General features: G+C 37.9%; 1 protein-coding gene across 5 annotated transcripts in view; it reads right to left on the bottom strand.

Moving 5' to 3' along the window:
• Positions 1-24,350, bottom strand: part of LOC143646172 (uncharacterized) — a 120,948-nt gene that overhangs the window by 78,918 nt on the left and 17,680 nt on the right. The window contains exon 3 of one of the 5 annotated variants that reach the window (XR_013157360.1): positions 20,249-20,648. The exons of the other annotated variants lie outside the window; for them this stretch is intronic. The gene's annotated coding sequence lies outside the window, so the exon portion shown is untranslated. Of the gene's footprint in view, positions 1-20,248; positions 20,649-24,350 lie in introns of those variants that run through there. 5 annotated transcript variants of the gene reach the window in all.

The following is a 24,350-nucleotide window of genomic DNA, read 5'->3' as shown; positions in this document are numbered from 1 at the left end:
AACTCTTTTGCAATGTAAATTATGTATAAGTAGATTACATTGTTCCAAATTGATGTCTGTTTTTTTCCAAGAAAGCCTGTATGGTGTTCTGAGATGAATACACCACAATGTCTAATAATTACTCAGCTAAAGCACCATTAATGAGATAGCATTAATCTGTGATATCTTTCTTAAATCAGATTTAGATGACAGAATTTTTATCAACAACTAATAATTATATTTTATCACAAAAGAAAGGCTATGAGAAGTTTTCCAGGAAGAATACCCTTGCTCTGTTTTGAGTAAAGCTTATGAAAATGTATTTAACTAATAATATAGGTTAACTGTAGTAATAATACAATCATAATGCAGACTATTAAAACTCAAAATATTTTGCTCTCAGGCATTTTGTCTGCATTCTTCACTTTCACTCACTAACAAATATTTTAGAGACCTCTTTATCTGAGTCCTCCATTGCCCTGAGCAACTAAGTATATTCAAGCTAAACCATAGCCTACATATGGAAACTGCTTTAGAAAGTATTTCTTCATGTGCTGCTATTGTATCCCAAATCTTGTAGTTATATCCTTAATCTGACTGTATTAATAGTCTCTTTGCCAGGAGTGACAAAGATAAGTGATATCAGAGATGCATGAAGGAACAGTCCTTTAGTGCTCATGGATTGTAGAGCAGAGAGGAGCAGCACATGTCACAGACTCCCATGGGGAAACACCTCAGGAGCACAAGCTCAACCACCAGTCGAAGCGAAAGGTAACAGTAAACCTGGGGCTGTGCCTTTATAGTATTAGATGGCTAGGGCTGTAGCAACTGGTCAAGCAACGGTGGGATTGGGGAGGCCGTATTAGACTTTACTGGGATACGGACCTAAGTAGGTCACAGTGAGGAGAGGAGAAGTAGTTCACCTTGTATAAGCAAGTGTCAAGTTGTCACTGAAGGAAATAACTACTGAGTCTACGATGCTGAGGACTTATGTCAATGCAAAAGTCCCTTATGTTACTACCAAACAGGTCAGAGACACAGAGTCAGCATGAGAGAGTGAAAACTGTCGTGTTTTAATTTTAATTCACTACAATGTTGAATACATGCAAAGTACAAGTCCCCTGGTCTTCAGAGGTAATGGCTGCCCTCCCTAATGTCTCAGCAAACACAAAAGATGCGTGTTGGCTCCAGTCATTGTCATTATGGTAAGTGCTTTCTGTTCCTTCATCTAAATAATTGGATTAATAAATTCAAAGAGCAAAAAGTATTAACATATTTATGAAAAATGTTCCACATTGTTATTAATAGTTTGTTCTTAGGTTAAAACTCTAGCAATGAAACACATCTAATATTTAGATAAATACTTGTGTTTGTAGGAGTAAAATTAAAAGAAATGAAATTTTCTCCTTGCCTAGCATTATTTGTTAAATTATCCTAATACGTCTATTCTTTTATATAAATTTGTTTTGTATTTGGATAAAAGAGGGGAGGAGTAAAGGATGATAAGTTTTAGTCAAGTTGACTAATAAGATGTGATGGCAGGTTCATGTGTCATCTTGGCCAGGTGACAATGCCCAGTTGTCTGGTCAAGCAAGTACTGGTCTATCTGTTGCTGTGAGGACATTTCATGGACTTAATCTTGAGCACTGTGGCTGTATCCATGGCAGGTTACATCTGCAGTCAGCTAAAGGGAGTGTCTTCTTCAATGAGTGATGTTTAAACTAATTACCCAAAGATTTTTCAAGAGGATTCAGAAGAGATAATCTCTCTTTCTGTTTTAGCCAGGCAGTCTCTCCTGAGAGTTCCTTGAAGACCTTCATTGGAGCTGTCAACTTGCATCCTGCCCTACAGATTTTGAACTCTTACATCCCCATTGTTGTGTGAGACATTTTTATAAATCTCATATTCACAGATATCCCCTATTGGTTCTGTTTCTTAGAGAACCCTAACTAATACTGCTTCATACTTGGGGTAGTTATTGAGCAACAGAATCTTAAAAGTGGGTTTTACAATTGGTTTTCTACTCTGACTAGACTCAGAGGCACAAATGACTCTGTTTCCAACACACAGACAGGATGGCATTGGCAGTCCATGGGGTGAGTTGGCAAAAAAGATACTCAAGATGGTGGCTCAGTAGCAGAATTCTTGCCTACCATGCAGGAGACCTAAGTTCAATTCCCGGTGTCTGCCTATGCCAAAAAAAAAAAAAAAAAAGAGAGAGAGAGATTCAAAATATCACCACTAGACTCTGCTAATTGTACATTTATACAAGGCTCTGGGTGGGAGTGTTTTTGACACCTTTAAGGAGTTTTGTGGAATTAAGAAGTATAATGATTTTGGCTGGTGGTTGTTAGATATGCTGGATACAGTTTTGAGAGAAAGGGATGAGCCAAAGGCTTCAAATTCACTGCTTAAGTGCAGTATGAAAGATGTAAAAGTTTCTCTGAGTGCCCTGAAGGAAACTCTTATTTCCTGTAGCAGCAGACTTGAGATCATCCAAACTCCACCTAATGAGATTAACCCTTCAGTGCCTGCTCACCCTGTAACCACCTTCCCTGGGGAAACAGCCCTCACTTCTTTGTCTGGAGCAAGGAATCCTGTTTCACCAGATGAAACTGCAATAGAATGCCCTGAGGTAATTGGCTGGAAAGATACTTCTGTTTCATTTCATGGCCCACCCCCACTGCCCTTCTCTTCAGGATCTATAACTAGACTGAAGTCCCAATAGGCCCTGAAAGATGAAGTACAATGTGTGACCAATTAGGGTGTATGCTATACTCCAAAAGAACTGCATGAGTTTTCAATCTATACAGATAGAAGTTGGGGGAATATGTGTGGGAATGGACATTAAGGGTGTGAGATAATGTTGGAAGGAATATAAAGCTGGACCACGCTGAATTTATTGATAAGGGCCCACTAAGCAGAGATTCTGCATTCAGTGTTGTAGCTTGAGGGTTTAGAAGGGCATTAATGGTTTGTTTGAATGGTTGGCTGAAATATGGATCCAAGGTAGTCAACATTACCTGAGATCAAAATGTCAGAACTGCTTTGCTATATTGTAGATGAGGGCATCCAGTGACTTAGAGTGATAGGAATATTAGAGTGGATTTATCATGGCAGACCTGTTCACACACCTCAGAAATGTCCAAAGGACACATCTTTCACCATGACCTTGAGAAATAAATTCATGAGACTAGCTCCATCATCTCTGAAGGGTTCTGTAATCACCCTTTTCTGTAGGTCATATATAACTGGGGAAATTGCTGTCACTGAGCTGGAATCCTTAAACAGAATGGGGATGACTGGATCCCAAGTTGGCAGAAGCCATGTGGTGACAGTTAATCATCATAGACAAGGTGTGCCTGGCCACCATAATGGACAACAGACTCAAAGCAGCAGTCAAGATAATCTCATTCATGGAGATTTGTGGCATTGACTAGTAGGTCATTGGGCATGTAGAAGTGAAAAAAAGAGGGGTGGTCTACTAAATTCTTGTTTCAGCTGTATAAGCAGAAGAATTCTAGGTCAGGTGAACAATAGAGTAATTTGAATTACAGAAATAGAGAGCCATGGCCCCTTAATTCCCAGACTTGAGACTATTTACAGATCCAGAGCCCTTTGAGTGAGGGGAGGGGAAGGTATACTTGGTGAAGGATGCTTTAACACTGTCCAGAATTGACACTGCTAACTTTCCTACAAGCCTTCCCCAAGGAGACCTGTGGCCTGTTACCAGGGTAACTGTGCACTGGGGAAGGGAAATCATCAGATCTTTCAGGGATAATTAGACACTAACCCAGAAGTGACACTAATTCTAGGAGACTCAAAATGTCATTTTGGTCCACCAAGCAGAGTAGGGTCTTATGGATGTCAGATAATCAATGGAGTTTTAGCTCAGCTCCACCTCACAGGGTGTCTAATGGGTCCCCGGATCCATTTTGTGGTCATTTCCCCAGTTCTAAAATGCATAATTGGAAACAGCATACTCAGCAACTGGCAGAATCCCCACATTGGTCCTCTAACTCATGGAGTGAGAGCTATTATGGTAGGAAAGACCAAGTGGAAGCCACTATAACTACTCCTACTTGGCAAAATAGTGAATCAGAAGCAATTCTGTATACATAGAGGGATTGCAGAAATTATGCCACTCTTAAGGACTTAAAGGATGCAGGAGTGGTGATTCCCACCCCATCTCCATTCAACTCTCCTATTTGGCCTATGCAGAAAACAGATGTGTTTTGGAGGATGACAGTGGATTGTCATAAACTTAACTCTGTGGTAACTCAAATTGCAGCTGCTATTCCAGATGTGGTATCATTGCTTGAGCAAATCAGCACATTGCCTGTACCCAATATGCAGTTATTGATCTGGTAAATGCTTTTTTCTCAATAGCCATATAAGGACCACCATAAACAGTTTTCACTCATTTGGCAAAGCCAGCAGTATACCTACACTGTCCTGCTTCAGGTATATCAACTCTCCTGTGTCACAATCTCGTCCACAGGGACCTTGATTGCTTCTCTCTCCTACAAGTCATTACACTGTTCCATTATATTGATGATACCATACTAATTGGACCTATAGAGCAAAAAGTAGCAACTACTCTAGACTTATTTTCAGGGATTTTTGAGATAAATATGACTAAAAAATGCAGGGTCCTTCCACCTCAGTGAAATTTTTAGGTGTCAGTGGTGTGAGGCATGCAGAGATATCCCTTCTAAGGTGAAGGATAATTTGTTGCATCTGGCCCATCCTACCACCAAAAAAGGGGCACAATGCCCAGTTGGCCTCTTTGGATTTGGGAGACGACATATTCCTCCTTTTGGTGTGCTACTTCAGTCCGTTTACTGAGTGACCAGAAAAGCTGCTAGTTTTTGAGTGGGCACTGGAACAAGAAGAGGTTCTATGACAGGTCCAGTCTGCTGTGCAAGCTACTCTACCACCTGGGCCATAAGATCCAGCAGATCCAATGGTACTGGAAGTGTCAGTGGCAAGTATGGATACTGACTGGTGCCTTTGGCAGGCCACTATAGGTAGTATCACTACACAGACTCAGGATTTTGGAGCAAAGTCTTACCATCTGCTGCATAAAATGATTCTTCTTTTGAGAAACAGCTTTTGACCTGCTTCTGGGCTTTAGTAGACCCTTATTGCCTAATCATGGGCACCAAATTACCATGAGACCTGAGTTACCTATCATGAGCTGGGTTTTGTCTGACCCATCAAGCCATAAAGTTGGGCTTGCACAGCAGCACTCCATCATAAAATGGAAATGGTATATGAGAGATAGGGCTTGAACATGTCCTGAGGACAAAAGTATATTACAGGAGGAAGTGACCCAAATGCCCATGTTCTGCACTCTTGCCACATTACCTTCTCTTTCCCAGACAAGAGCTATTGCTTCTTGGGGAGTTCCTTACAGTCAGTTGACTGAGAAAAAGATAACTCAGGCCTACTTTACAGATGGTTCTACATGATATGCAAGGACCACCCAGAAGGGTACATCTGCAGCACTACAACTACCTTCTGGGATGCACTTAACATTGTGTGCAAGGAAGACAAGGGGAGGGTAAGGGAAAATCCTCCCAGCAGGCAGAACTTGAGCAGGGTACTTGGTTGCTCATTTTGCTTGGAAGGAAAATTGGTCAGAGGTGCATTTGAATACTGCCTCGTGGGCTGTTGTTGATGGTTTGGCTAGATGGCCAGAGACTTGGAAGGAGCATGACTGGAAAACTGGTGGCAAGGAGGTCTGGAAAAGAGGCATGTGGATAGCCTTTCTGAGTGGGCAAAGAACATAAAGATATTTGTGTCACATGCAAATGCTCATCAGAGGGTGACTTCAACAGAGGAAGGTTTTAATAATCAGTTGGATAAGATAACCCGTCTTGTGGATACACATCATCCTCTTTCCTCAGCCGTTCCTGCTATTGCCCAAGGGGCTCATGAACAAAATGATTGTCATGGCAGGGATGGAGGTTATGCATGGGCTCAGCAACATGGACTTTCACCCACCAAGACTGACCTGACTATAGCCACTGCTGAGTGCCCAATCTGCCAGCATCAGAGATCCACACTCATTCCCCAATATGGCACTTTTTCCCAAGGTAATCTGTCTGCTACCTGGTGGCGAGTTGATTACATTGGTCAACTTGCATCATGGAAGGGGCAGCGATTTGTTCTAATAGACATGTTCTCTGGATATGGGTTTGCCTTCCCTGCACACAAAATGGGTTTGCCTTCCCTGCTTCTGCAAAAACTACCATTCATGGAGTTACAGAATGCCTTAGTGACCATCATGGTATTCAACACAGCATTGCTTCTGATGAAGGAAACTTCTTCACAGCAAATGAACTACAGGAATTGGTACTGCTCATGGAATTCTCTGGTCTTACTGTGTTCCCCGTCAGCAAGAGGCAGCTGGGTTGATAGAACATGGAATGGCCTTTTGAAGAGTCAATTATGGTGCCAACTATGTGGCAATACCTAGCAGGGCAATGTTTTCCAGGAGGCTGTGAATGCTCTGGCTCAGCATATTGAACTGTATTGCACTGTTTCTCCAATAGCCAGGATTCATGGATTCAGGAATCAAGAGGTGAAGATGGGAGTGGCACTACTCACTATCACCCCTAGTGATCCATTAGGAAAAATTCTTGCTTCTTGTTCCTGAAAGCTTAAGCTCTGCTGCTCTACAGGTCTTAATTCCAAAAGGAGGAGTGTTCCTATCAGGAAACACCACAATGACTCCACTGAACTGGAAGTTAAGACTGCCACTTGGCCATTTTGAGCTTCTCATGCCACTGAATCAACAGGCATGAAAGTGGATTACTGTTTTGTGGGGGGTGATCAATCCTATCAAGGGAAAATAGGATTGCAACTACATAATGGAGCAAAAGATGAGTTTTGCTGGAACTCAGGAGACCCCTAGGGCATCTCTTATTACTAGTACTCAGTACCTGTTGATTCAGTGGCATGAGAAGCCCAAAGTGGCCAAGTGACAGTCTTAACTTCTAGTTAAATGGAGTCATTGTGGTGTTTCCTGGTAGGAACACTCCTCCTTTTGGAATTAAGACCTGTAGACCAGCAGAGCTTAAGCTTTCAGGAACAGGAAGCAAGAATTTTTCCTAATGGATCACTAGGGGTGATAGTGAGTAGTGCCATTCCCATCTTCACCTCTTGATTCCTGAACCCATGAATCCTGGCTATTGGAGAAACAGCACAATACAGTGGATGCTGAGTATCTGTGATTAAAGTCAATGGAAAGCTGCAGCAACTCAATTCAGGCAGGTCTACCAATGGCCCAGAAACTTCAACAATGAAGGTTTGGGTCATCCCACTTGTCAAAGAATTATGGTTAGCTGAAGAGCTTGCTCAGAGTAAAGGGAACATGGAATAGGTACTAGAAGTTAGTAATAAATATGAACTAGAACCACATGACCAGTTACAGAAATAAGGACTGTGGTTGTTTGAATATCTCCTCCCTGTTTTCTTATGTATATGTTTGCATTTGTACATAAACAAATATCTTGTTTTCCTTTTATCATACGACATGAGTTATATTGTTCATATTATAGTAATTAAGTCATAGGATATAAAGCTTAACACTGAGTGTTACTTAAGGACTTGCACCTTATTCTGGAAAGATGTAGTGCCTTTCTGGTTGTTTGCAGGAAAGTTGATTATTTTTAGGTGAAATATGCGTCTGTTATTGTGTTTTCTTTGGAAATTAAGCATATTTCAAGGTAACGTGTGTAGCTGTCAAGTTGACAAGGTATGTACTGTGATAGCTAGGATCTGGTGTCAACTTGGCCTACTGATGATGCCCAGTTATCTGGTCAGGCAAACATTGGCCTGACTATTGCTGAAAGGATATTTCATGGCTGGGTGATAAAGCAGAAGGTTGTTATAGTAAATCATCAGTCAATTGACTGTATCTGTGGCTGACCACATTTGAGACCAATGAGATAATCAATTGAAGACTTTTAAGGAAGAAGAGAGACTTTTTCACTGCTTCTTCAGCCAATGAGCCTCTCCCGTGGTGTTCTTCCAGATCTTCTAGTGGAGTTGTCAGCTTCATAGTTTCTTTTTTTCATTCATCTCTAGATATTTACTAAATCCACTTGCCATTTCTTCTTTTACACATTGATTGCTTAAGAGTGTGTCGTTTAACATCCATGTATTTGTGAAGAGTTAAAAATGTGATTTTTATTTTATTTTAAAAATCCATGACTTCTAATTCTTTCATTTCCATGATTGTGTGAGACACCTTTATAAATCTCATATTTACAGACATCTCCTGTTAGTGTGTTGCCTTAGAGAACCCTGACTAATACAAGCTCTTTGCACTTTTGGTTAAATTTATTCCTAAAGAGTTGATTCTCTTAGCTGCTATTATAAATGGAATTATTTTTTATTGATTTCCTCCTCAGATTTCTCATTACTGGCATATAGAAACACTACTAATTTTTGCATGTTGATCTGTATCCCTCCACTTTGCTGAAATCGATCTTGTATCCTGCCACTTTATTAGCTCTAGTAGCTGTATTGTAGATTTTTCAGAACATTTTATGTATAGGATTATTTCATCTGCAAATAGTGGATAGTGTTACTTCTTTTCGCATTTGGATGCCTTTTATTTCTTTTCCTCTAATTGCTCTAGTTTGAACTTCTAGCCCAATGTTGAATAACAATGGTGGCAGTAGGCATCCTTTTATTCTTTGAAGTCTTAGAGGGAATACATTCAGTCTTTCACCACAAATACAATGATAGCTTTGGGTTTTTCATATATGCTGTGTATTGTTTTTTGAGGTAGTTTCCTTCTATCCTTATCTTTCAAATTCTTTTTATCAAGAAAGGATGTTGACTTTTTTCAAATGCCTTTTCTGCATTAATTGAGATGCTTATGTCAATTTTACACTTCAATTTGTTTATTTTATGTACTACATTAATTTATTTTCTGGTGTTGAAAATCATCCTTGGATAGATGGACCAACACCCACTTAATCATGGTGTATAATTCTTTTGCTGTGTTGTTTGATTTGATTTCAGAGTATTTTGTTGAGGATTTTTGCATCTATATTCATTATGGATTATTCATTAAAATAATTCATTAGAGAATAATTCATTATTCATTAGAGAAATTGGTCTGTACTTTTCTTTTACTATCTTTACCTGGTTTTGGTATTAGAATGATGTTAGCCTCATAGAATGAGTTGGGTAGTGTTCTTTCTTCATTTACTTTGCAAGGGTTTGAACAGGATTGGTATTAATTCTTCTTGGAATGATTGATAGAATTCACATGCAAAACTTTCTGGTTGCTGGGCTTTTTTTTTGTTGGGAGGTTTTTGATGATTGATTTAAGCTCTTTACTTATAATTGGTCTGTTGAAATCTTCTATTTCTTTTAGAATCAATTCTTTACATATTTATAGGAATTTGTAAATTTCATCTAATTTATCTAATTTGTTCAAATACTGTTGTTTATAGTATCCTCTTATGACCCTTTTTATTTGGGGGACAGGGGAATGTAATGTCCCCCTCTCATTTCTGGTTTTGTTTATTTATGTCTTCTCTCTTTTTCTTTGGCAGGCTAGCTAAGGGTGTGTCAATTTTTTATCTTCTCAAAGAATCAACTTAGAGTTTTGTTAATTTTCTTTACTGTTTTTTTTTTTAAGTTCTCTATTTCATTTATTTATGCACTGATCCTTGTTATTATTTTCCTTATGCTTCCTTTGGGTTTGTTTGCTGTTCTTCTAATTCTTCCAGATGGGCAGTTAGGTCTTTGGCTTTAACTCTCCTTCTTTTTTCTTGTAGTCATTTAGGGCTATAAATTTCCCTCTCAGTTCTCACTTCAATTTATTCCATATATCTTGAAATCTTATGTTCTTTTTTCATTCATCTCTATATATTTACTAAATCCACTTGCCATTTCTTCTTTTACACTCTGATTGTTTAAGAGCGTGTTGTTTAATATCCATATATTTGTGAATTCTCCAGTCCTCTGCTTGTTATTAATTTCCAGCTTCATTCCATTATGGTGAGGTATTTGTGTAATTGCAGTCATTTTTAAATTGATTGAAACTTGTTTTGTGACCCAATATGTGGTCTACTCTGGAAAATGATCAATGAGCACCTGAGAATAATGCATGTCCTGTTGTTTTGGGGTGCAGTGTTCTGTGTATGTCTGTTAGGTCTTGTTAATGTATCATATCATTTAAGTTCTCTGTTTCCTTATAGTCTAGATGTCCTATCTATTGATGAAAGTGGTATATTCACATCTCAAAATATTACTGTAGAGGTATCTAACTGTCCCTTCAGTTATAGCATTTTTTTGCCTTGTAAACATTGGGGCACCATGGTTAGATGCATAAATATATATGTTTTTTATTTTTTCTTAGTGGATTTCCCCTTTTATTAATATATTGTGTACTTCTTTGTTTTTTAATAATGATTTTGCATTTAAAGTCTATTTTTTCTGATATTAGTGTAACTACTCCAGGTCTTTTTGGGCAGCTTTTGTGTGGAGCACCTTTCAATAATCTTTCACGTTTAAGCTATTTGTGTATTTGGGTCTAAGGTGTATACTTTGTAGACAGCATATACTTGGATCATACTGTTTATTTCTTTTGCATGGGCAGGTACTGGGAATTGAACCTGGCTCTCTGGCATGGCAGATGAGAATTCTGCCACTGAGCCACCATTGCACCGCCATGGATCATACCTTTAAATCCATTTTGTCAGCCTGTTTTTTTTTTTTTTTTTTTGCATGACCAGGCACCCAGGAATCAAACCCGGGTCTCCAGCATGACAGGCAAGAACTCTGCCACTGAGCCACTGTGGCCCACCCCAATCTGTGCTTTTTGATTATGTAGTTTTATCCATTAACATTCAATGTTATCACTATAAAAGCAGCGATTACTTCAACCATTTTATCCTCTAGTTTTTATGTCATATCTTATTTTGCCTCTTATTTTACCTTTCAATTTTCCTTACTGATAATCTTCATTTCTGCACTCTACTCTAAGCCTCTCTTTCCTGTCATTTAAATTTTAGCCTGCAGAACTCCCTTTAGTATTTCTTGAAGGGCAGGGATTGTTGATGAATTCTTTCAGTGTCTATCTGTGAAAATTTAAATCTCTCCTCCATTTGTAAAGAGGATTTTTGTTGGATAAAGAATTCCCTCAAGGCAGTTTTTCTCTTTTAGTACCTTAACTATCTCATACCACTGCCTTCTTGCCTTCATGGTTTCGGCTGAGAAATTGGCAGTTACTCTCTTTGTGGTTTCCTTGTATGTGGTGGGTACCTTTTCTCTTGTTACTTTCAAGATTCCTCTTTATCTTTTGCATTTGATATTCTGGTTGGTATGTGTCTTGGAATTAGTCTAGTAGGATACATTCTGTTTGGAGTATGTTGTGTTTCTTGCACATGTATGCTTATGTCTTTCCTAACAGTTGGGCCCTTATTTCATCAAATAGTCTTTCTGCCCCCTTTCCCCTCTCTTCCCTTTCTGGGAGAAGATGACACATATGTTTGTGTGCTGTCATTGAAATCCCAAGATTCTGCTCAAATTTTTCCTTTCTTTTATCTATCTGTTCTTCTGTGTGAAAGATTTTGATTGCCCCATCTTCTAGTTCACTGATTCTTTCTTCTACCTGTTAAAATGCACTATGGTATACCTTTAGCATATTTTAATCTCTTCTATTCTGTTCTATTTCTTTATATACTTTTAAATTCTTCTTTATGCTCATCCATTATCTTCTTAATATGCCTTATCTGTTTAGCCATATTTATTTTCATCTCCTTGGATTAATGTGGGAAATGTGTTTGAACATTATTGATTATCCCAACTTCTGAGTTTCCTTTGAAGTTTTAGTTTGTTCCATTATCTGAGCTATACTTTCCTGTTTCTTAGCATGTTTTTTAACTTTTTGCTGATATCTAGACATCTAATTATCTTGATGAGTTTACTCTGAAAGTCAGTTTCTCAGTCTTGCCTAGGGTTTTACTATTTATTGATTCAGTCTTAAGGCTCTTTTTTGACCCTTGGTTCAACTTATTCTCAGCATTTAGAATTGTTTATGTTTAATGGATTATATTTTACAGCCCTTCTTCATCTGATTCTTTTCCATAATATATGGTACATTTTTTGTTTGTTTGCTTTTTATTAATTAAAAAAAATTACAAGAAACACAAACATTCCCAACACATACACTCAGCAATTCACAATATCATCACATAGTTGCATATTCATCATCATGATCATTTCCCAGAACATTAGCATGAATTCAGAAAAAGAAATAAAAAAGACAAAAGAAAAATATAACAAAGAAAAAAAATTTACGTGCCATACCCCTTACTGATCCCTTTCATTCATCATTAGCATTTCAAACTAAATCTATTTTAACATTTGTTCCCCCTATTATTTATTTTTATTCCATATGTTCCTCTCATCTGTTGACAAGGTAGATAAAAGGAGCATCAGACACAAGGTTTTCACAATCACACAGTCACATTGTGAAAGCTATATCATTATACAATCATCATCAAGAAACATGGCTACTGAAACACAGCTCTACATTTTCAGGCAGTTCCCTCCAGTCTCTCCATTACATCTTGGATAACAAGGTGATATCTACTTAATGCATAAGAATAACCTCCAGGATAACCTCTGGACTCTGTTTGGAATCTCTCAGCCATTGACACTTCATCTCATTTCACTCTTCCCCCTTTTGGTCGAGAAGGTTTTCTCAATCCCTTGATGCTGAGTCTCAGCTCATTCTAGAGTTTTTCTCAATCCCTTGTTGCTGAATCTCAGCTCATTCTGGGATTTCTGTCCCATTCTGCCAGGAAGAGCCACACCCCTGGTAGTCATGTCCCACGTAGACAGGGGGAGGGTAGCGGGTCTGCTTGCTGTGTTGGCTGGAGAGAGAGGCCACATCTGAGCAACAAAAGAGGTTCTCTTGGGAGTGACTCTTAGGCTTAATTTTAAGTAGGCTTGACCTATCCCCTGTGGGGTTAAGTTTCATATGAACAAACCCCAAGACTGGGGGATCAGCCTATAGCTTTGGTTGTCCACACTGCTTGTGAGAATATCAAGAATTCAACTTGGGGAAGTTGGGTTTTCCCCCATTCTCACCATTCCCTGAAGGGGACTTTACAAATACTTTTCCACTCACTGATCAAATCGCTCTGGGATTCATCATGGCATCACCTGGACAAATCAACAAAATCTCATGTCCTATACAAAATTCCATGTACTTAAGGTGTTCAATCAACTATCTACATAAGTTATATTAGGAGATGCACTAGTCAAAGTATAGATTTGTACCAAATGAACATTTTTTGCTTTAGTCTCACACATTAGTTGAAATTTTAAACTATTAAGTACCATCTATTTTCAGCACACTGCAGTAATGACATTCTTTTGTTCTTCCTCATGCAAAAACATTTTTTAAATTTGTACATTTAGTCACTATCATTATACACTCTAGGCACTCCTAGATTACACCATCTCAGTCTTTATCATCTATCTTTCTTTGTGATTTCATTTATGCCTCAGCCCTCCACCTTCTATCATTCTCATATGCAGCTTCATTCAGTGTTTTAACATAATTGTGTTACAGTTAGGTAATATTGTGCTGTCCACTTCTGAGTCTTTATATTCACTCCTGTTGCACAATCTGTATCCCTTCAGTTCCAATTACCCAATATCTTACCCTATTTCTATCTCCTGATGGTCTCTGTTACCAAGGAAATATTCCAGGTTTATTCACTAATGTCAGTTCATATCAGTGAGACCATACAGTATTTGTCCTTTTGTTTCTGGCTAATCACACTCAGCATAATGTCCTTAAGGTCCATTCATGTTGTTACATGCTTCATAACTTTATTCTGCCTTACAACTGCATAATATTCCATCTTATGTAAATGTCACAGTTTGTTTAGTCCACTGTCTGTTGATGGACATTTTGGCTGTTTCCATCTCTTGGCAATTGTTAATAATGCTGCTGTAAACATTGGTGTGTAAATATCCATTTGTGTCCTTGGCCTCATGTCCTTTGGGCAGAGACAGCATATAGATGGGTCCTGTTTTTTAATCCATTCTGCCAGACTATGTCTTTTGATTGGAAAGTTTAATCCATTAACACTCAGTGTTATTACTGCATGGGTAGTACTTTCTTCTACTATTTTGCCTTCTGGATTTTATATGTCTTATCTAATTTTCCTTCTTTTTACCTTTACTCATAGTCTTCCTTTCTACACTCTTCTCCACACCTTTTTTAATATTGCACTATTTGTGCAATTCTTTCACCCCCTGGATAAAACTTACTTTCCTCTGCTCCTTTTACAGAAATATTGACCTGTTCTCTTTATTTTGTTTAGCCTTATAGTTTTCTAACATTCTTTTTGTTGTGTCTAGTTACTTTTACCTCAAGGGAAAATTACAGGAGAAGGGCCACTCCAGAAAGGCCTTTCCTAAATCATTATTTACCAACCAAAAAAGGACCAAAACATGGTGTACAGAGCAGCTCCCAAGAGTCCTGGTAAGCAGGTCAGAAAACTCATCAGAAATCTCTTGGTGACTCCCAAAGCTGTACTTTCCTGCCCTGCCCAGAAGATGTGACTCTTCAGTAAATTGCTCCGCACAGCCTTAAGGAGGTACTATGTATTTAAACCTCCATTGTCTCTGCCTCTTTTAGGGGCAGGGTTGAAACAGTGGCCATAGACCATCCCTATTTTGGGGTTGGACTGAATCAGCAGCTCAGAGAAGAGACTCAGAGGTCTGAATGCTGATCTAAGGCTGTAATCAATGCTCAGCCATGGTCCATTTCTGTCATGGCCCTTTTCCCTCATTCTTGTGCAAAAGAACTTCCATGATTCTTTCTGTCCACCTGAAGATTGGAGTTGTATGCTGGCAGACACCATGGATCAAGTCATAGCTCTGTATCACAGTTTCTTAGTCTCTTCCTCCCACTCTTCTCTGGATGCTGTACAGTGCTACCCCAGCCTCTAGAACCCCAGAACAGTTGTTTCATACAGCTCCTACCTGTCTATATAAATGTTTTCAGGGAGGAGTAAGTCCTGGGGCTTCCCACTATGCCATCTTCCCAGAAGTTCCTCTCTCAGCATATGTTTTATATTTTAAGTCATCTATTGCAATTGTATAAGCACTTTATGTCATAAAAGATACTAGATTTTTTTGTTTTCCCAGAGTTATAACTAACCTCATAGTTCTAAGAGAAAAGAGCTAAGTAACCATTCTCTGAGTTCAGAGGAATTCCATTGATTGAAGTTAACCATATCCTTGAGGGTTCTCTAAAAATCAAGATTTCGGTTAATGATGCTCTATGAATATGTCCATCCTCATCCTCAAATATGAAAATGTTTGTGGAGAAGGAAAGAAGATGGCTTTTAAGGTAGTTTAATGTTTGAGGGACAAAGGCCCTACCCAGAGAATAATCATATCCTAGGCACTGACATTTCTTCCTCTGCATGGCCATCTGCTTACTCATGAAGAGAGAATGGAAAAGAGAATTGTGAAGGACTGCCAGGTGAAGAATTTGGGTCAACCGTTCCTGGGTATCCTTCTCATGAGTGGGACAGAAGAGAGATACCATATTTTATTTTTGTTGAGTCCTTAGACAAGTCTAGAATAGCAGCTATATCCAACAATGAGGGGCACTGTGAGCATCTATATTCAAGTAAGAAGACACCTGAATTTTCTTGTCATATCACCCTGCCAGAGAAACAAGCAGAAGGAAGAGAGATGAAGAAAGTGTATTATGGATGAGAGGACCACAGACCCTTCAATTCCAAGACATGGGAGGTACCAGTATAGATGTAGCCAGTAGAAAGAAGAGCTTCTAATCAAATTTGAGACTGAGGTTTTCATAAAATAAAAGTGATTGCTTTAATAATGAAGAATGACTGCAAAGTTATGGGATAAAACTGAGATATTGGTAAGGCAGTGAGCACCCCTAATATGAAAGGTAGTTATTGATAAATAAAATCTTTTTTTAATATTTATCCCTGTATTAACTAGGATTCTTTAGAGAAAGATAATCAGCAAGAAATATTCATAGATATAACATTTAGAACAGTGTCTCATATAACCATAGGAACATAGAATCCAAGGTCTGTAGGGCAGGCCACAAGCTGGCAACTCTGATGAAGTTCTTCAGTGAGCTTTCAGGAGAGGCTGGTTGGACAACCATAGGAATGCAAGAGTCCAAAATCCATAAGGCAGGCTGCGAAGATGATGACTCTGATGAAGGGTCTGGATGAACTCCACAGGCAAGGCTCCCCACCTAAAGCAGGAAGAGAGACTGTCTCTTCTGAATCTTGCTTAAAAGCCTTCTGGTGATTAGATTAAGCATCACTCATTGCAGAAGACACTCCCCTTAGCTGATTACAAATGCAATCAGCTATAGATGCAGTCAGTGTAATCATGATTTAAGTCCATAAAATGTCCTGATAGCAACAGACAGATGCCGCATCCTCTTTTTCCTCCCCGGTTTGACACGGTTCCCTGGAAGGAAGGGCGGTGGCAAGGCCTTCAACGCCCCAAAAGAGGACAAGGCATAAAATGGTGTAATAGAAAAATACTGGGATTAACGACACTAATTGTGTGTTTCTTGTTGCTGGTTGTGCTCCAAGCATTATATCAAAACGAATCAGAAAGCAAAAGAATTGGAAAAAATGATACAAATTGTACAAATTGCAAAACCTTGTTAATGACTGTTTGGAAAAAATTAGGTTGGGATGCCCCCATTAAGCAAGTCATGCTGCAGATACAGCAGGCAGAAGTGCTTTTAGAACAAGTCACAGAAAAGTACCCCATAGAAAGTAAACACTTACAATTAAAAAACCCTGCATTGAGCCATCCTAGAAATTTACTCCCCACCACGGCACCGGTCCATTGCTATAAAACAATAAAAAATCTAAGTAAACAATGTAACCTTTTAATCAAAACAAGCTAACCTTTAACCAGATTAAAATAGGTCTTGACATATTGCCTCACCTGTAGAATAATAGGAAAAGAAAGTCTAAACTCAGAAAACTACAAACACAATGTCTGTGGTTTAAGCCAATATCTTGCTGCTATTAAAATCTTGTGTAAGTGTTCCTAAGAAAATCAAAACGTGTACTTTCGCTTTGCTTCCCTGAACCTGTAACTTTACCTAAAACGTAAGCCATGACACAACCATGATTCTGTGATACCTGTTTCCTTGCCAAAAATAAGGGTATAAAATCAGTTAAGCAAAAATAAATCTAAGCAACTCTTCTCAGAAAGGAATTCTCTAAGCTGTCTCTTGGTGTTCTTCTCGCGCCGACGACCCTCCACACCTTCAAGCCCGTTCCCTCTGCTGCGGCTGGACCGCGACAGACAGACCAGTGCTTGCCCAACCAGATGACCAGGCACCACCATCTGGCCAAGTTGCCAAGATGCACGAACTTGACCATGACAATACTTTAACAAATTGACACTCTGAAATTAAACAGTTGCAAATATATTTTAAATCAAATACACATGTTCATCCTTATCATGGTGTCTGTCAAGTGTCATATTGCCATTTGTTAGATCAAGAATGTTTATTTTTTTCATTTTTAAGGGTCATGTATTTTCACTATGATCCCAAATATTACTTTTGAAATTTAATGTAGTGAGCAGTATTATACAGATAAAATACTTTCAAATACATTTGTAGAAGTGGCAGTAATATTTAATGAAACACATCATATGACCTTTACATATTCCACATAGAAAAATCTCTCTCCTTATATATAAGCATTTTAAAGTTTCCTTATGTCTTAAAGTGAACATAATAATGTCTGTTTACATCTACCACAGAGATTCTGAAGTAATTAAAAGTACTCTAAGGCATCAACAATGCTATCCTGACTAAAAGGTAGGAAAGAAGTATAGCAAATAAGGTATCAGTGGCTGAGAGATTTCTTAGAGTCAAGAAGCTACTCTGGAGGTTACTCTTATTCAGGCTGCAGTTAGACATTGTTGCCTATCATAAGTTGCCAAACCCAACCAAAACTATTCCTGTCAATCCTAAAGAACACTTAAGGAGTTATAAAAGATTCTATAAAGAGTCTATGCACTAGGGTGACTTTCCAGAAACCTACAACCTCCAGATGGGTGTGGATCAGCTAAGCCCTGAAATACAGTGCCTCTCCAGAACATCATTTAGTTCCATTTCCCAACCCATATTATCAACAACCCCTTCCAACATAAAAAATGTTAGAATGGACAAAGCCCAAATGTCCCTAAAGAGTGGGTGAAAGATCAAAGTTATTGGTGGAGCTATACAAAGAAGGTAGGCTTAACAAAAAAGTATGACTGCTGAACATTGTACTGATATATTTTTCAGTTTCCAGTATCTTAGAGCAACTAAAATAAAAACCTAAAATTGTGGAATTAGAACCCATAACCATACTCTGAAATCTGTTCTACAACTAATTGTTGTGGTGTGCTTTGAAATTTATTGCTTTTTTGTATATATTCTATTTTTCACCAAAAAAAAGATAAAACACACCCCTCCCCTCAAAAAAGGGAAAAAAAGTACTTGAACATAATCATCATTATCATTATTCTGTCATCATTTTGGACAACACAATAACCAATCAAAACATGTCTTATTGATAGACATTACGGAAACTCTCTGTATTAGATTGTCAAATGTTGCTGGAATGCAATATACCAAATGGGATGGCTTTAAAAGAAAAATTATTAAGTTACAAATTCACAGTTCTAAGGCCATAAAAAAAGTCCAAACTAAGGCATCCGGGGAAAGATACCTGACTCAAGAAAGACCAATGGATCTGTCAGCTGGGAAGGCACATGGCTAGGATCTGATGGTTCTTTGAATTCTGATTTCAAACAGCTTTCCAAGGGGCATATTCTTTCTGTATCTCTAAATGTCTCTTTCTGTATCAGCTCTGTGCTCTCTCTAAAATGCTTTCCCTTTTAAAGGACTCCAGTAAACTAATCAAGGCACAACTTAAATGGACTAAGTCACATCTCCATCTAATCAAAAGGTCACACCCACTATTGGTTTGTCATAACTCCATAGAAACAATCCAATCATAAAGATTCCACCCCGCAATATCAAATCAGAGTTAAAGAACATGTATTTGCTGGGGTACAGAACTCCAAACCAGCACACTCTCTTTAGGGAATTTGGCTGCTTGTCTTAAAATATAATCTGCAGTTCTTTATTTGTTACATAATTGAGTAGTTGTATTTTTTTTTTTTTTAAACATGGGCAGGCACTGGGAATCAAATCCAGGTCCTCGGGCATGGCAGGCAAGCACTCTTACCTGCTGAGCCACCGTGGCCGGCCCTTTTTTTTTTTTTTTTTTTTTTTTGAGTAGTTGTATTGAGCATTTCAGATCGTGAGGTATGTTAGAGGTCAGTATAGTCCAGTCTCTTATTTCATAGGTAAGATATCCTAAGAGCGAACTTCTTTGACAATATTTTACTACAGCTGTAGCAAAGAATTCAAATGAGCCTTTTCTTCCCACACCTAAATATCCTTTGAGTTCTCTTTCTGTTCTAAGCCCTGTTTTGTACCTAGTAAGTTATAAGTGGAGTGACCATATGCAAAACCATGACTTTCAAAACCCTGTTGCCTCCCATTTTCCTGCTAGGCTAGTATGTTTGTTACCATCCTTTTGTCCTACATTTACACTGCACCCTCCATTAGAAATGTCTTCTCTTTTGCTCCATCCCTATTCGTATGTATGTGTATGTTTATACATGTGTGTGATACAGTTGCTATAGTTGAGGGTTGAATGGGGATGAGAAGATGAATAAAACTAAACATTTTCCTAATGATTCTACAGTCTACTATTGTAAAAGAACATCATGACATTCAACAAAAATGTAATGAATTTTTATTGTATGCCTGAACCAGGCAAGGCACATTGGACAAAATGGTGATTGAGATAGAGACTTGGCCTCTAATTCACTTTCTAGTAGGGTAATGGATGATAAATTAAACATGCCATCCAAATTTAGTGCAAAATAATTAATGAAAGGAAACACAGAATATATAGGAGGAGTGTATTAGGCAACTAATACGACCATAATGCTCTATAACAAGCTATGTTCATTACTCAATATTACTTAAAACAATACTTATGATTTTCACGAATCTGTGGGTGATGAGGGCAATTCTTCTTCTGGGGTGGCTCATTAATGCTGCCGGTTGCTCCTCATATGTTTCATCCTCTCGGGCCAGCAGGTGGTTTCAGCCTATTTTTTGTAGTGATGGCCAGATACAGGAAAGCAAAAAAGGATCTTGGCTTGGAATAACACACTATCATTTCTGTCCATATTTCATTCATTGGTTAAAGAATGCCACATGGCCAAGACTCTCCTCTGACAAAAAAAAATTAAAAAATAAAAATAAAGGGACGGTAGAAGGACTGTGATACATGGATGGTTGAATAATTAGCCAGTAATTTAATCTACCACACAGAGTACAGAAAGAGTAAACTGCTTGCAGTTCTACAGTAACAGCCAAACTAAGATTGAAATTGATTATACTTTATACTTTCACACAGCTGTCAGTGAAAACTACAGTTCAGGGATGCCCATGCTAAAGTGGGGAAGATGTGTCATCAGTAGAAATAAAACTGCTTCACGATCTCTTAAGGTTGAGACTAGAAGAGATAACAAACAACCCTACATTAGTTGAAAGCTGAAGTATAGAAAGCAAGGTGAAGAAATGTGATTTGTTAGGATTTGAGACTTCTCTTTGCCAATCAGGAAGTGTGGAGACTATCATGGAGAATGTATGCAGGGAGGAAATGATCAGGTTTGCATTGTGGTGTGTGGCTTTCATGCAGAGATGAAAAACACCACAGGACAAGAAGCGAGAACCTCCAAAAGTTATTGCATGATCCAATTAAACAATTTACATTTTAGCATGTCACAATACATTTGTTAGAAAAAAGAATTCGAATAATGATGATATAAATATTACATAATTATCAAGTTATTTCATTTTTTTGACATGAGCAGGCACCATTTTTCCTTTTTAAAATGAGGAAAATAAAAAACACTTTACATGAGAAAAATAACATTTTTCTGTCATTTCAAGCTTTTTCCTTTTACAATTACTTTTCTTTTTCTCTTTCTGACTTACTCTGCACCTGCTCTGAATTTTTATTTGGGGGGAGATATATCTTTTTTTTCAGGAGACTTCCTCCCTGAAATCCAGAAGAAATACATATCTACAAGCCAATGGAACAAGATCATCTTATTTGATGTCCTTAATAAAAATGCATTAGTCAAAATGCAACCTCATTGGCAATCAATAAATGCATAGAAAAAAATGACTCAAAACAAGTATTGAGTTCAGATAATCAGTCTAGTTAAACAATTGCTCACCTAACCGAACAAGACTAATAGTGATTGATTTCAAGTACATTACAGAGCACTTGTGTTAACATCCATTCCTATCTCCTTTCTACCTTTACCCTTTTCTTCAATGTCAATTTTTTACTGATGACTTACAGATTTCATGAAAGAGCTAATTATAAGTCTTACTTTTCCATTATAGATGGAAGTTTCCAAATATATGAATTTTAGTGATTTGTCTATATTAAAGCATTTCATACCTTATAAGTATATTACAAAATAATTGTTTGTGTTGAAAATACTATAATTATTTAAATTATCCATATGTATTTGATTGAAACTTCTGAAAAATTTTTAAAAAGTCCTTCTCCACCATCTCTTCATACCCCAATCCAGCTCACCTTTCTGCAAATCTAAAAATATTAGCAATATTTTTTAGACGTAATCAGCCTGTTATTCCTCATGATTTCTTTGCAATTCTAATTTTTTCTTAATATATTGTGGCATATTTTTCATTCATTCAAAAATTCAAAAAACATGTATTTAACATGTTCTAGACATTAGGCATTCCCTAACATTTAAGCATTGCCTAGGGCATGGGAGTGGAAAAACGATGATTTGATAGTTTCTGTCCTGAGAGATTTATATTCTGGTGAAACAGCCCCAACAGTTGCTCTGATTGTTAATATAATACAGTATTACAAGTATTTGATGGTAATAAGCAAAGTAAGCATAAGGCTTAGAGAGGTTCTAAGAAGAATGCTCAACCCAAACTAGTGAGAGCAAGGGCTTGTTTTTCAAGATAGGTAACTTTGAAGTATACAAAAGCCCTTTTGACCCACTCAATAGTGGAAGAAGGTGACCATGGCAGATACATCTATTTACACAAAAGCTAAAATCTACAGTTCAAGCAGGAAGAGACACACTGTGAATGGTTGAGAAATGTCCTGTTTTGAAAGTATTATGAACCCCAGAAAAGCCATGTTTTAATCCTGTCCCAATCTTGGGAGAACAGCCATTTCTTGTAATCCTAATTCAATACTGTTGGTTGGAAAGTTTTGATTAGATTATTTTTACAGAGGTGTGGTTCATCTAATTGTGGGTATAACCTTTGATCAGATGGAGATGTGACTCCATCCCTTCCAGGTGGTTCTTGATTAGTTTAGTAGAGTCCTTTAACAGAGGAAACTTTTTGGAGAGAGACAGAAATGACAGAAGTCTCAGAGCTGACAGAAACTTCATAGCAGAGCTGACACAGATGAAGACACATGGAAAACAGAGACACAGGTATTTGGAGAGGCTTGAAGCCCAGCAGACATTGCCATGAGATTAAGCAAGCCAGAGCCTGGAGAGTCAAGAGAAGCCAAGAGATGAAAGTCAACCCTGGAGAAATAAAGTGAGGATCCCCCACAGGAACAGAGGTTAAAAGCAATGGACTAGCAGATGCCAGTCACATGATTAGCCAGCTGTCAGAGGTGATCCTGACCCATCAGCCTTCCTTTAGTGAAGGTAACCTCTAATTTAAACCCTTTTACTTCCTTAGAACTATAAACTTATAACATATTAAATCCTCCTATTTAAAAACCGTTCAGTTTACATTATAAAACTTAAAAGAGTTTTAGTGTTCCATTGCAACATTTTTAGAAAATGTAGTAACATAAGCAATTCTACTTGATTATAGCAAGGGGATATGCTCAGTGTCTATATTCTAGGTTACCTCCTAGAATCACCAAAAACCTGTAGACCTTTGAAGGACTGAGGTTTTGAAACTAGAAAGAAAGCATAAAAGCTAACATGAGCTACTTCCTTGTCACTTTGAATGCACCATGATTGCCAGAGACAGCTCCTCACAGCTCTTGCATTATGCATCATTAGCCTTCCAATCTAAATTCTGGAGCAGATGGATCTGATGCTCTGCCCCATGATAAATCCTTGCTGCCAGGGAGAATGGGAAGGAAAATGTTTAACATTTCTAGCTTCCATCATGAATCATAGGTACTTCTTCAACATGATTCATAAGGTAGGCAATCTCTTAAACATAGTAAATGGCTCAGAGACTCAATAGCCAAATGTTGCACTAGTCAATGCAAGTGAGGTTATGCTGAGGTAATAAACAATCTTAATATCTCATTGAGCTTAAAGGACAATGGTGCATTCCTTGCTATTGCAAAGTGTCCTTCACAGATGGCTAAGAGCTCTTCTTGCTTCTATCATTCTCTTCCTTACTCTAGACCAGAAGTTGATATACCAGTCATACAGCCATGTTTATGGGCATTATCAATTACAGTGGTGGAGGTTAGAGAGAATGTTGTAAACATATATTGCCCTTAAGAACCCCTTCCCCAATTTCTTCACATACCTCATAGGCCAAAGCAAGTCAAATAGTCAAAGCTAAATCCACAAAGCTGGGAAATTCTCATCTCCTTCACGGAAGGGAATATTGGGAAACAGTAGGGAAGTCTACCCTGAATATTCACCTCTCTAATGCAAAAAAATAATTCTTAGAAACATCATTCCAATATCTGGAGAAATGAATATTTCATAGAGTCAGTCAGAGCTGGGGAGAGCGTATCCACTTTAGGAGACTACTACAGTAAACTGGACAAAAAAATGGTTAATGATAAATTAAGTCCATGTGGTGAAAATAAAAACAGAAATGAAGAAAGAGTGGAAGACATTGAGACTGGAGAATAAACAGTGTTTGGCGACCAATTAGCTATGGTTTATATGTGAGAGGATTGGGTCAATGATGACTCTCAGGTTTTTAATTTGGGTGGCTGAATAAGTTTGCACATAGCATAGACTTATAAAAGCTGACTAATCTGAATGTGAATGACTCCATTTGCCAAGATATATCACATGGAAAAGGTTACTATATTAGACAACAGGTATTGAATTAAATATCCATCATTTTGAATTTGACACCTATAAAGTGTCTAAGAAGTCTTTTGCAGCCAAATTTATCTGTAACTATAGATTTAAGTGTCTCAGAAAATCCTTGA

The sequence above is a fragment of the Tamandua tetradactyla genome, chromosome 9 (genome assembly GCF_023851605.1).
Source record: "Tamandua tetradactyla isolate mTamTet1 chromosome 9, mTamTet1.pri, whole genome shotgun sequence".
Taxonomy (NCBI): domain Eukaryota; kingdom Metazoa; phylum Chordata; class Mammalia; order Pilosa; family Myrmecophagidae; genus Tamandua; species Tamandua tetradactyla.
The sequence above is the reverse complement of the archived record's forward strand: the minus strand, read 5'-3'. Positions and strand labels throughout refer to the sequence as shown.